This window comes from Schistocerca serialis, chromosome 10, assembly GCF_023864345.2.
Source record: "Schistocerca serialis cubense isolate TAMUIC-IGC-003099 chromosome 10, iqSchSeri2.2, whole genome shotgun sequence".
In the NCBI taxonomy this organism is placed as follows: Eukaryota; Metazoa; Arthropoda; class Insecta; order Orthoptera; family Acrididae; genus Schistocerca; species Schistocerca serialis.
In genome coordinates, this window is record NC_064647.1 from 42,591,273 (window position 1) to 42,603,946 (window position 12,674).

At 40.2% G+C, this 12,674-nt stretch overlaps 6 non-coding genes across 6 annotated transcripts; all 6 read right to left on the reverse strand.

Moving 5' to 3' along the window:
• Positions 1-33: 33 nt before the first annotated feature.
• LOC126425513 (U4 spliceosomal RNA) lies at positions 34-172 on the reverse strand. Its single transcript, XR_007576364.1, has one exon. It is a non-coding gene; the product is annotated as a U4 spliceosomal RNA (small nuclear RNA).
• Positions 173-2,495: 2,323 nt separating this feature from the next.
• Positions 2,496-2,635, reverse strand: LOC126425437 (U4 spliceosomal RNA). The gene has a single exon (XR_007576301.1). It is a non-coding gene; the product is annotated as a U4 spliceosomal RNA (small nuclear RNA).
• Positions 2,636-4,951: 2,316 nt separating this feature from the next.
• On the reverse strand, positions 4,952-5,091 carry LOC126425438 (U4 spliceosomal RNA). Its single transcript, XR_007576302.1, has one exon. It is a non-coding gene; the product is annotated as a U4 spliceosomal RNA (small nuclear RNA).
• A 2,313-nt stretch (positions 5,092-7,404) lies between these two features.
• On the reverse strand, positions 7,405-7,544 carry LOC126425440 (U4 spliceosomal RNA). Its single transcript, XR_007576303.1, has one exon. It is a non-coding gene; the product is annotated as a U4 spliceosomal RNA (small nuclear RNA).
• A 2,318-nt stretch (positions 7,545-9,862) lies between these two features.
• LOC126425441 (U4 spliceosomal RNA) lies at positions 9,863-10,002 on the reverse strand. The gene has a single exon (XR_007576304.1). It is a non-coding gene; the product is annotated as a U4 spliceosomal RNA (small nuclear RNA).
• Positions 10,003-12,314: 2,312 nt separating this feature from the next.
• On the reverse strand, positions 12,315-12,454 carry LOC126425442 (U4 spliceosomal RNA). Its single transcript, XR_007576305.1, has one exon. It is a non-coding gene; the product is annotated as a U4 spliceosomal RNA (small nuclear RNA).
• Between the last annotated feature and the right edge of the window lie 220 nt (positions 12,455-12,674).

Genomic DNA, 12,674 nt, shown 5'->3' on the forward strand with positions numbered 1-12,674 from the left:
ACAGTTTGAAGCATTGTTTCTATGACACTTACACCCCCTCAGGGGTTGCCAAAATTGCCACAGAGACGGTATTTCACGTCTCTCTGGCGGGGTATTGGTAAAAGTTTTCAACTAGCAATAATCGCACCTCAGTTATACTTCACTGGTTACGATAATGCCACTGCGCAAAGATTAACTACCTAGCGCCTGGCACTGCTATTTATACCTGACGTTCGTTCCAAACACATACAAGTACTTGCATCATTGATACCTATCAGTATTACCTTACACTACTCAAGTTCCATTGGGGGAAACAAATACAGAAATATACAGAAAAAGAACAGTAAAATACATTTTATTAGAGGCAGATTTTCTGTTCTTTGCTCCTTGTGTCTAATTTTTGTTTACACGCCCACTCACCGCCATCTTAAACGCTCAAAACTCCACAGTAGTTCTCCCCTTGACCGTCAGGCGCGCTACTGCTCACTCGCCTAGCCCCACACAGACGAAAGTAGCACAACCTCATTTAGCAAATACCGGCACACCCATTAAGACTCATCGTTAGATTTTGTTATTTTGTGGCCGCTGGTTAGTACTAGACACCAAGAAAACTGCCAACTGCATTTACATTAACTTAACAAACCATACACTTCTCAGCAAAAGCTGTTTGACCTACTGAGCAGTAAAATGTTAGTTTTACTCGAATCATGCCGTGAAATTGATTAATGTCGATGGGTGAAATATTTGTGTAACAGATTAGGCACCCTGGAAACACAATGAAATGAGATTTACAAATCCTCTCATGTAGCTGGGTTAAGTTGTTGAAATAAGTTTACCTTTCAGAAAAGTACAACTAGAAATCAGTCAGTAAATTGCTTCATAGCGCTGGGAACACGTGCTGCAGTCTTAAATATACAAGATACACGCTTATTCCACATTGCGCCAAACAACCTGCACAAAAATATATATTTTGGACTCCTCTACTGTTTATGTTCTTGTCCAAGATGAATCATAGAAAGCTAACAGTATCCAAACCTGCCTGCTGTCTCATTGGCCCCAGCTAATATATTGCCTGACAAAAATGAAAATATCTGAATGTGTGCTAAATAGTATCTCGAGTGCCAAGCATTCATAACAGATCCAAACAATAAGACATTTTCTATGGATTAATTTGTGCTATAGTAGGCAGCAAATTTTGCTCACCTTGCATATAGGAAGAGTCATTCTCAAATGAAGAGAGACAGAAAGAATGAGCCATGGCAAGCCAACTAGTTCTGCTCTCAAAAAAAAAAAAAAAAAAAAAAAAAAAAAAGAAAAGCAAAACTCCTGCTACAATTCTCACCTACACTTCCTCTACCACTGTATTTTTCATTGCATTCTATGATTTATATTCACAGACACAGTCACAAAATTTACCCCACAAGCACTGGTTCCCTCTCTTCAGTATTCCACATGCAATACATTCTCATAGCACACTGGACCATCATTAAGCTCACCATCCCATTTAAACTATCACACTGTATTATGTGTCACATTTGCACAGTAAATCCACAGTTCAAGGAATACACCAAGAAATGCACTAATCACACTGTTCAAAATGGAAATGCCATGGCTGCAGCCCACCAAATTCTACTGCACAATCACTGTTATTACTGCATGAAGGAGATTTTCCACCAGCAGCCTTTAGATGAAACATGTAAGCTACATAAAGGTTCAACAAAACCTCAACATCAGGGACTGCATTAGCTACCACCCAAATAGCTACTAGCCCTTACCTTTCTTTCAATCCCTCTGCTCTGTACACTACAGCACATGTATGTATTGTCAAATTGAGGCAAAGCCTTGCACAACATTACAGTTCTTCCTGCTTCATGTAACGCCCACCAGATAGGACACTGTCCTCAATGTGAGTGCCCTTACTAGGCACTGTGCAGCCTAACACATCAATCATCTCAAGCCAACAGACTCATTGCCCAATATTATCAAACAGCAGTTCCATGGTCATAAGTTCTAATTATCAAGGTGTACACACAGCAGTGTCCAAAAAGGATCAAACATGCATCTAATGATCAGGACACAAACACAAATTATAACACTGGCAGTGCTGTGAAAATGAATTAAGTACAACACCTGCCTCCCACACACTCACCAACTCTCACTGTACTGCCCTATTCTCCTCCTCTAAATTCTGACACAAGTTTTGTCAAATCCTACATTTATCAGTAATCACTGCATGTGTGTACCACAAGTATGCTATGGAGCAAGAATTGCCACTAGACAGAACCACATTTCAACTGTCCACATTGGCATCTTTATTCACACATAGCAGTTGCACAACATCTTACACTGAGGAGTATGTTTCTCACCAGCTCCCTAAGACATGTACACAATTCATCAGTGAACACAGACTAGTCTGTGTACATGGTCACTAACAACCATCAGCTAAACACTTCCACAAGTGCAGAATGAGTACACAGATAAACACAGTTTGAAGCATTGTTTCTATGACACTTACACCCCCTCAGGGGTTGCCAAAAATTGCCACAGAGACGGTATTTCACGTCTCTCTGGCGGGGTATTGGTAAAAGTTTTCAACTAGCAATAATCGCACCTCAGTTATACTTCACTGGTTACGATAATGCCACTGCGCAAAGATTAACTACCTAGCGCCTGGCACTGCTATTTATACCTGACGTTCGTTCCAAACACATACAAGTACTTGCATCATTGATACCTATCAGTATTACCTTACACTACTCAAGTTCCATTGGGGGAAACAAATACAGAAATATACAGAAAAAGAACAGTAAAATACATTTTATTAGAGGCAGATTTTCTGTTCTTTGCTCCTTGTGTCTAATTTTTGTTTACACGCCCACTCACCGCCATCTTAAACGCTCAAAACTCCACAGTAGTTCTCCCCTTGACCGTCAGGCGCGCTACTGCTCACTCGCCTAGCCCCACACAGACGAAAGTAGCACAACCTCATTTAGCAAATACCGGCACACCCATTAAGACTCATCGTTAGATTTTGTTATTTTGTGGCCGCTGGTTAGTACTAGACACCAAGAAAACTGCCAACTGCATTTACATTAACTTAACAAACCATACACTTCTCAGCAAAAGCTGTTTGACCTACTGAGCAGTAAAATGTTAGTTTTACTCGAATCATGCCGTGAAATTGATTAATGTCGATGGGTGAAATATTTGTGTAACAGATTAGGCACCCTGGAAACACAATGAAATGAGATTTACAAATCCTCTCATGTAGCTGGGTTAAGTTGTTGAAATAAGTTTACCTTGCAGAAAAGTACAACTAGAAATCAGTCAGTAAATTGCTTCATAGCGCTGGGAACACGTGCTGCAGTCTTAAATATACAAGATACACGCTTATTCCACATTGCGCCAAACAACCTGCACAAAAATATATATTTTGGACTCCTCTACTGTTTATGTTCTTGTCCAAGATGAATCATAGAAAGCTAACAGTATCCAAACCTGCCTGCTGTCTCATTGGCCCCAGCTAATATATTGCCTGACAAAAATGAAAATATCTGAATGTGTGCTAAATAGTATCTCGAGTGCCAAGCATTCATAACAGATCCAAACAATAAGACATTTTCTATGGATTAATTTGTGCTATAGTAGGCAGCAAATTTTGCTCACCTTGCATATAGGAAGAGTCATTCTCAAATGAAGAGAGACAGAAAGAATGAGCCATGGCAAGCCAACTAGTTCTGCTCTCAAAAAAAAAAAAAAAAAAAAAAAGAAAAGCAAAACTCCTGCTACAATTCTCACCTACACTTCCTCTACCACTGTATTTTTCATTGCATTCTATGATTTATATTCACAGACACAGTCACAAAATTTACCCCACAAGCACTGGTTCCCTCTCTTCAGTATTCCACATGCAATACATTCTCATAGCACACTGGACCATCATTAAGCTCACCATCCCATTTAAACTATCACACTGTATTATGTGTCACATTTGCACAGTAAATCCACAGTTCAAGGAATACACCAAGAAATGCACTAATCACACTGTTCAAAATGGAAATGCCATGGCTGCAGCCCACCAAATTCTACTGCACAATCACTGTTATTACTGCATGAAGGAGATTTTCCACCAGCAGCCTTTAGATGAAACATGTAAGCTACATAAAGGTTCAACAAAACCTCAACATCAGGGACTGCATTAGCTACCACCCAAATAGCTACTAGCCCTTACCTTTCTTTCAATCCCTCTGCTCTGTACACTACAGCACATGTATGTATTGTCAAATTGAGGCAAAGCCTTGCACAACATTACAGTTCTTCCTGCTTCATGTAACACCCACCAGATAGGACACTGTCCTCAATGTGAGTGCCCTTACTAGGCACTGTGCAGCCTAACACATCAATCATCTCAAGCCAACAGACTCATTGCCCAATATTATCAAACAGCAGTTCCATGGTCATAAGTTCTAATTATCAAGGTGTACACACAGCAGTGTCCAAAAAGGATCAAACATGCATCTAATGATCAGGACACAAACACAAATTATAACACTGGCAGTGCTGTGAAAATGAATTAAGTACAACACCTGCCTCCCACACACTCACCAACTCTCACTGTACTGCCCTAGTCTCCTCCTCTAAATTCTGACACAAGTTTTGTCAAATCCTACATTTATCAGTAATCACTGCATGTGTGTACCACAAGTATGCTATGGAGCAAGAATTGCCACTAGACAGAACCACATTTCAACTGTCCACATTGGCATCTTTATTCACACATAGCAGTTGCACAACATCTTACACTGAGGAGTATGTTTCTCACCAGCTCCCTAAGACATGTACACAATTCATCAGTGAACACAGACTAGTCTGTGTACATGGTCCCTAACAACCATCAGCTAAACACTTCCACAAGTGCAGAATGAGTACACAGATAAACACAGTTTGAAGCATTGTTTCTATGACACTTACACCCCCTCAGGGGTTGCCAAAAATTGCCACAGAGACGGTATTTCACGTCTCTCTGGCGGGGTATTGGTAAAAGTTTTCAACTAGCAATAATCGCACCTCAGTTATACTTCACTGGTTACGATAATGCCACTGCGCAAAGATTAACTACCTAGCGCCTGGCACTGCTATTTATACCTGACGTTCGTTCCAAACACATACAAGTACTTGCATCATTGATACCTATCAGTATTACCTTACACTACTCAAGTTCCATTGGGGGAAACAAATACAGAAATATACAGAAAAAGAACAGTAAAATACATTTTATTAGAGGCAGATTTTCTGTTCTTTGCTCCTTGTGTCTAATTTTTGTTTACACGCCCACTCACCGCCATCTTAAACGCTCAAAACTCCACAGTAGTTCTCCCCTTGACCGTCAGGCGCGCTACTGCTCACTCGCCTAGCCCCACACAGACGAAAGTAGCACAACCTCATTTAGCAAATACCGGCACACCCATTAAGACTCATCGTTAGATTTTGTTATTTTGTGGCCGCTGGTTAGTACTAGACACCAAGAAAACTGCCAACTGCATTTACATTAACTTAACAAACCATACACTTCTCAGCAAAAGCTGTTTGACCTACTGAGCAGTAAAATGTTAGTTTTACTCGAATCATGCCGTGAAATTGATTAATGTCGATGGGTGAAATATTTGTGTAACAGATTAGGCACCCTGGAAACACAATGAAATGAGATTTACAAATCCTCTCATGTAGCTGGGTTAAGTTGTTGAAATAAGTTTACCTTGCAGAAAAGTACAACTAGAAATCAGTCAGTAAATTGCTTCATAGCGCTGGGAACACGTGCTGCAGTCTTAAATATACAAGATACACGCTTATTCCACATTGCGCCAAACAACCTGCACAAAAATATATATTTTGGACTCCTCTACTGTTTATGTTCTTGTCCAAGATGAATCATAGAAAGCTAACAGTATCCAAACCTGCCTGCTGTCTCATTGGCCCCAGCTATATTGCCTGACAAAAATGAAAATATCTGAATGTGTGCTAAATAGTATCTCGAGTGCCAAGCATTCATAACAGATCCAAACAATAAGACATTTTCTATGGATTAATTTGTGCTATAGTAGGCAGCAAATTTTGCTCACCTTGCATATAGGAAGAGTCATTCTCAAATGAAGAGAGACAGAAAGAATGAGCCATGGCAAGCCAACTAGTTCTGCTCTCAAAAAAAAAAAAAAAAAAAAAAAGAAAAGCAAAACTCCTGCTACAATTCTCACCTACACTTCCTCTACCACTGTATTTTTCATTGCATTCTATGATTTATATTCACAGACACAGTCACAAAATTTACCCCGCAAGCACTGGTTCCCTCTCTTCAGTATTCCACATGCAATACATTCTCATAGCACACTGGACCATCATTAAGCTCACCATCCCATTTAAACTATCACACTGTATTATGTGTCACATTTGCACAGTAAATCCACAGTTCAAGGAATACACCAAGAAATGCACTAATCACACTGTTCAAAATGGAAATGCCATGGCTGCAGCCCACCAAATTCTACTGCACAATCACTGTTATTACTGCATGAAGGAGATTTTCCACCAGCAGCCTTTAGATGAAACATGTAAGCTACATAAAGGTTCAACAAAACCTCAACATCAGGGACTGCATTAGCTACCACCCAAATAGCTACTAGCCCTTACCTTTCTTTCAATCCCTCTGCTCTGTACACTACAGCACATGTATGTATTGTCAAATTGAGGCAAAGCCTTGCACAACATTACAGTTCTTCCTGCTTCATGTAACACCCACCAGATAGGACACTGTCCTCAATGTGAGTGCCCTTACTAGGCACTGTGCAGCCTAACACATCAATCATCTCAAGCCAACAGACTCATTGCCCAATATTATCAAACAGCAGTTCCATGGTCATAAGTTCTAATTATCAAGGTGTACACACAGCAGTGTCCAAAAAGGATCAAACATGCATCTAATGATCAGGACACAAACACAAATTATAACACTGGCAGTGCTGTGAAAATGAATTAAGTACAACACCTGCCTCCCACACACTCACCAACTCTCACTGTACTGCCCTAGTCTCCTCCTCTAAATTCTGACACAAGTTTTGTCAAATCCTACATTTATCAGTAATCACTGCATGTGTGTACCACAAGTATGCTATGGAGCAAGAATTGCCACTAGACAGAACCACATTTCAACTGTCCACATTGGCATCTTTATTCACACATAGCAGTTGCACAACATCTTACACTGAGGAGTATGTTTCTCACCAGCTCCCTAAGACATGTACACAATTCATCAGTGAACACAGACTAGTCTGTGTACATGGTCCCTAACAACCATCAGCTAAACACTTCCACAAGTGCAGAATGAGTACACAGATAAACACAGTTTGAAGCATTGTTTCTATGACACTTACACCCCCTCAGGGGTTGCCAAAAATTGCCACAGAGACGGTATTTCACGTCTCTCTGGCGGGGTATTGGTAAAAGTTTTCAACTAGCAATAATCGCACCTCAGTTATACTTCACTGGTTACGATAATGCCACTGCGCAAAGATTAACTACCTAGCGCCTGGCACTGCTATTTATACCTGACGTTCGTTCCAAACACATACAAGTACTTGCATCATTGATACCTATCAGTATTACCTTACACTACTCAAGTTCCATTGGGGGAAACAAATACAGAAATATACAGAAAAAGAACAGTAAAATACATTTTATTAGAGGCAGATTTTCTGTTCTTTGCTCCTTGTGTCTAATTTTTGTTTACACGCCCACTCACCGCCATCTTAAACGCTCAAAACTCCACAGTAGTTCTCCCCTTGACCGTCAGGCGCGCTACTGCTCACTCGCCTAGCCCCACACAGACGAAAGTAGCACAACCTCATTTAGCAAATACCGGCACACCCATTAAGACTCATCGTTAGATTTTGTTATTTTGTGGCCGCTGGTTAGTACTAGACACCAAGAAAACTGCCAACTGCATTTACATTAACTTAACAAACCATACACTTCTCAGCAAAAGCTGTTTGACCTACTGAGCAGTAAAATGTTAGTTTTACTCGAATCATGCCGTGAAATTGATTAATGTCGATGGGTGAAATATTTGTGTAACAGATTAGGCACCCTGGAAACACAATGAAATGAGATTTACAAATCCTCTCATGTAGCTGGGTTAAGTTGTTGAAATAAGTTTACCTTGCAGAAAAGTACAACTAGAAATCAGTCAGTAAATTGCTTCATAGCGCTGGGAACACGTGCTGCAGTCTTAAATATACAAGATACACGCTTATTCCACATTGCGCCAAACAACCTGCACAAAAATATATATTTTGGACTCCTCTACTGTTTATGTTCTTGTCCAAGATGAATCATAGAAAGCTAACAGTATCCAAACCTGCCTGCTGTCTCATTGGCCCCAGCTAATATATTGCCTGACAAAAATGAAAATATCTGAATGTGTGCTAAATAGTATCTCGAGTGCCATGCATTCATAACAGATCCAAACAATAAGACATTTTCTATGGATTAATTTGTGCTATAGTAGGCAGCAAATTTTGCTCACCTTCCATATAGGAAGAGTCATTCTCAAATGAAGAGAGACAGAAAGAATGAGCCATGGCAAGCCAACTAGTTCTGCTCTCAAAAAAAAAAAAAAAAAAAAAAAAAGAAAAGCAAAACTCCTGCTACAATTCTCACCTACACTTCCTCTACCACTGTATTTTTCATTGCATTCTATGATTTATATTCACAGACACAGTCACAAAATTTACCCCACAAGCACTGGTTCCCTCTCTTCAGTATTCCACATGCAATACATTCTCATAGCACACTGGACCATCATTAAGCTCACCATCCCATTTAAACTATCACACTGTATTATGTGTCACATTTGCACAGTAAATCCACAGTTCAAGGAATACACCAAGAAATGCACTAATCACACTGTTCAAAATGGAAATGCCATGGCTGCAGCCCACCAAATTCTACTGCACAATCACTGTTATTACTGCATGAAGGAGATTTTCCACCAGCAGCCTTTAGATGAAACATGTAAGCTACATAAAGGTTCAACAAAACCTCAACATCAGGGACTGCATTAGCTACCACCCAAATAGCTACTAGCCCTTACCTTTCTTTCAATCCCTCTGCTCTGTACACTACAGCACATGTATGTATTGTCAAATTGAGGCAAAGCCTTGCACAACATTACAGTTCTTCCTGCTTCATGTAACACCCACCAGATAGGACACTGTCCTCAATGTGAGTGCCCTTACTAGGCACTGTGCAGCCTAACACATCAATCATCTCAAGCCAACAGACTCATTGCCCAATATTATCAAACAGCAGTTCCATGGTCATAAGTTCTAATTATCAAGGTGTACACACAGCAGTGTCCAAAAAGGATCAAACATGCATCTAATGATCAGGACACAAACACAAATTATAACACTGGCAGTGCTGTGAAAATGAATTAAGTACAACACCTGCCTCCCACACACTCACCAACTCTCACTGTACTGCCCTAGTCTCCTCCTCTAAATTCTGACACAAGTTTTGTCAAATCCTACATTTATCAGTAATCACTGCATGTGTGTACCACAAGTATGCTATGGAGCAAGAATTGCCACTAGACAGAACCACATTTCAACTGTCCACATTGGCATCTTTATTCACACATAGCAGTTGCACAACATCTTACACTGAGGAGTATGTTTCTCACCAGCTCCCTAAGACATGTACACAATTCATCAGTGAACACAGACTAGTCTGTGTACATGGCCCCTAACAACCATCAGCTAAACACTTCCACAAGTGCAGAATGAGTACACAGATAAACACAGTTTGAAGCATTGTTTCTATGACACTTACACCCCCTCAGGGGTTGCCAAAAATTGCCACAGAGACGGTATTTCACGTCTCTCTGGCGGGGTATTGGTAAAAGTTTTCAACTAGCAATAATCGCACCTCAGTTATACTTCACTGGTTACGATAATGCCACTGCGCAAAGATTAACTACCTAGCGCCTGGCACTGCTATTTATACCTGACGTTCGTTCCAAACACATACAAGTACTTGCATCATTGATACCTATCAGTATTACCTTACACTACTCAAGTTCCATTGGGGGAAACAAATACAGAAATATACAGAAAAAGAACAGTAAAATACATTTTATTAGAGGCAGATTTTCTGTTCTTTGCTCCTTGTGTCTAATTTTTGTTTACACGCCCACTCACCGCCATCTTAAACGCTCAAAACTCCACAGTAGTTCTCCCCTTGACCGTCAGGCGCGCTACTGCTCACTCGCCTAGCCCCACACAGACGAAAGTAGCACAACCTCATTTAGCAAATACCGGCACACCCATTAAGACTCATCGTTAGATTTTGTTATTTTGTGGCCGCTGGTTAGTACTAGACACCAAGAAAACTGCCAACTGCATTTACATTAACTTAACAAACCATACACTTCTCAGCAAAAGCTGTTTGACCTACTGAGCAGTAAAATGTTAGTTTTACTCGAATCATGCCGTGAAATTGATTAATGTCGATGGGTGAAATATTTGTGTAACAGATTAGGCACCCTGGAAACACAATGAAATGAGATTTACAAATCCTCTCATGTAGCTGGGTTAAGTTGTTGAAATAAGTTTACCTTGCAGAAAAGTACAACTAGAAATCAGTCAGTAAATTGCTTCATAGCGCTGGGAACACGTGCTGCAGTCTTAAATATACAAGATACACGCTTATTCCACATTGCGCCAAACAACCTGCACAAAAATATATATTTTGGACTCCTCTACTGTTTATGTTCTTGTCCAAGATGAATCATAGAAAGCTAACAGTATCCAAACCTGCCTGCTGTCTCATTGGCCCCAGCTAATATATTGCCTGACAAAAATGAAAATATCTGAATGTGTGCTAAATAGTATCTCGAGTGCCAAGCATTCATAACAGATCCAAACAATAAGACATTTTCTATGGATTAATTTGTGCTATAGTAGGCAGCAAATTTTGCTCACCTTGCATATAGGAAGAGTCATTCTCAAATGAAGAGAGACAGAAAGAATGAGCCATGGCAAGCCAACTAGTTCTGCTCTCAAAAAAAAAAAAAAAAAAAGAAAAGCAAAACTCCTGCTACAATTCTCACCTACACTTCCTCTACCACTGTATTTTTCATTGCATTCTATGATTTATATTCACAGACACAGTCACAAAATTTACCCCACAAGCACTGGTTCCCTCTCTTCAGTATTCCACATGCAATACATTCTCATAGCACACTGGACCATCATTAAGCTCACCATCCCATTTAAACTATCACACTGTATTATGTGTCACATTTGCACAGTAAATCCACAGTTCAAGGAATACACCAAGAAATGCACTAATCACACTGTTCAAAATGGAAATGCCATGGCTGCAGCCCACCAAATTCTACTGCACAATCACTGTTATTACTGCATGAAGGAGATTTTCCACCAGCAGCCTTTAGATGAAACATGTAAGCTACATAAAGGTTCAACAAAACCTCAACATCAGGGACTGCATTAGCTACCACCCAAATAGCTACTAGCCCTTACCTTTCTTTCAATCCCTCTGCTCTGTACACTACAGCACATGTATGTATTGTCAAATTGAGGCAAAGCCTTGCACAACATTACAGTTCTTCCTGCTTCATGTAACACCCACCAGATAGGACACTGTCCTCAATGTGAGTGCCCTTACTAGGCACTGTGCAGCCTAACACATCAATCATCTCAAGCCAACAGACTCATTGCCCAATATTATCAAACAGCAGTTCCATGGTCATAAGTTCTAATTATCAAGGTGTACACACAGCAGTGTCCAAAAAGGATCAAACATGCATCTAATGATCAGGACACAAACACAAATTATAACACTGGCAGTGCTGTGAAAATGAATTAAGTACAACACCTGCCTCCCACACACTCACCAACTCTCACTGTACTGCCCTAGTCTCCTCCTCTAAATTCTGACACAAGTTTTGTCAAATCCTACATTTATCAGTAATCACTGCATGTGTGTACCACAAGTATGCTATGGAGCAAGAATTGCCACTAGACAGAACCACATTTCAACTGTCCACATTGGCATCTTTATTCACACATAGCAGTTGCACAACATCTTACACTGAGGAGTATGTTTCTCACCAGCTCCCTAAGACATGTACACAATTCATCAGTGAACACAGACTAGTCTGTGTACATGGTCCCTAACAACCATCAGCTAAACACTTCCACAAGTGCAGAATGAGTACACAGATAAACACAGTTTGAAGCATTGTTTCTATGACACTTACACCCCCTCAGGGGTTGCCAAAAATTGCCACAGAGACGGTATTTCACGTCTCTCTGGCGGGGTATTGGTAAAAGTTTTCAACTAGCAATAATCGCACCTCAGTTATACTTCACTGGTTACGATAATGCCACTGCGCAAAGATTAACTACCTAGCGCCTGGCACTGCTATTTATACCTGACGTTCGTTCCAAACACATACAAGTACTTGCATCATTGATACCTATCAGTATTACCTTACACTACTCAAGTTCCATTGGGGGAAACAAATACAGAAATATACAGAAAAAGAACAGTAAAATACATTTTATTAGAGGCAGATTTTCTGTTCTTTGCTCCTTGTGTCTAATTTTTGTTTACACGCC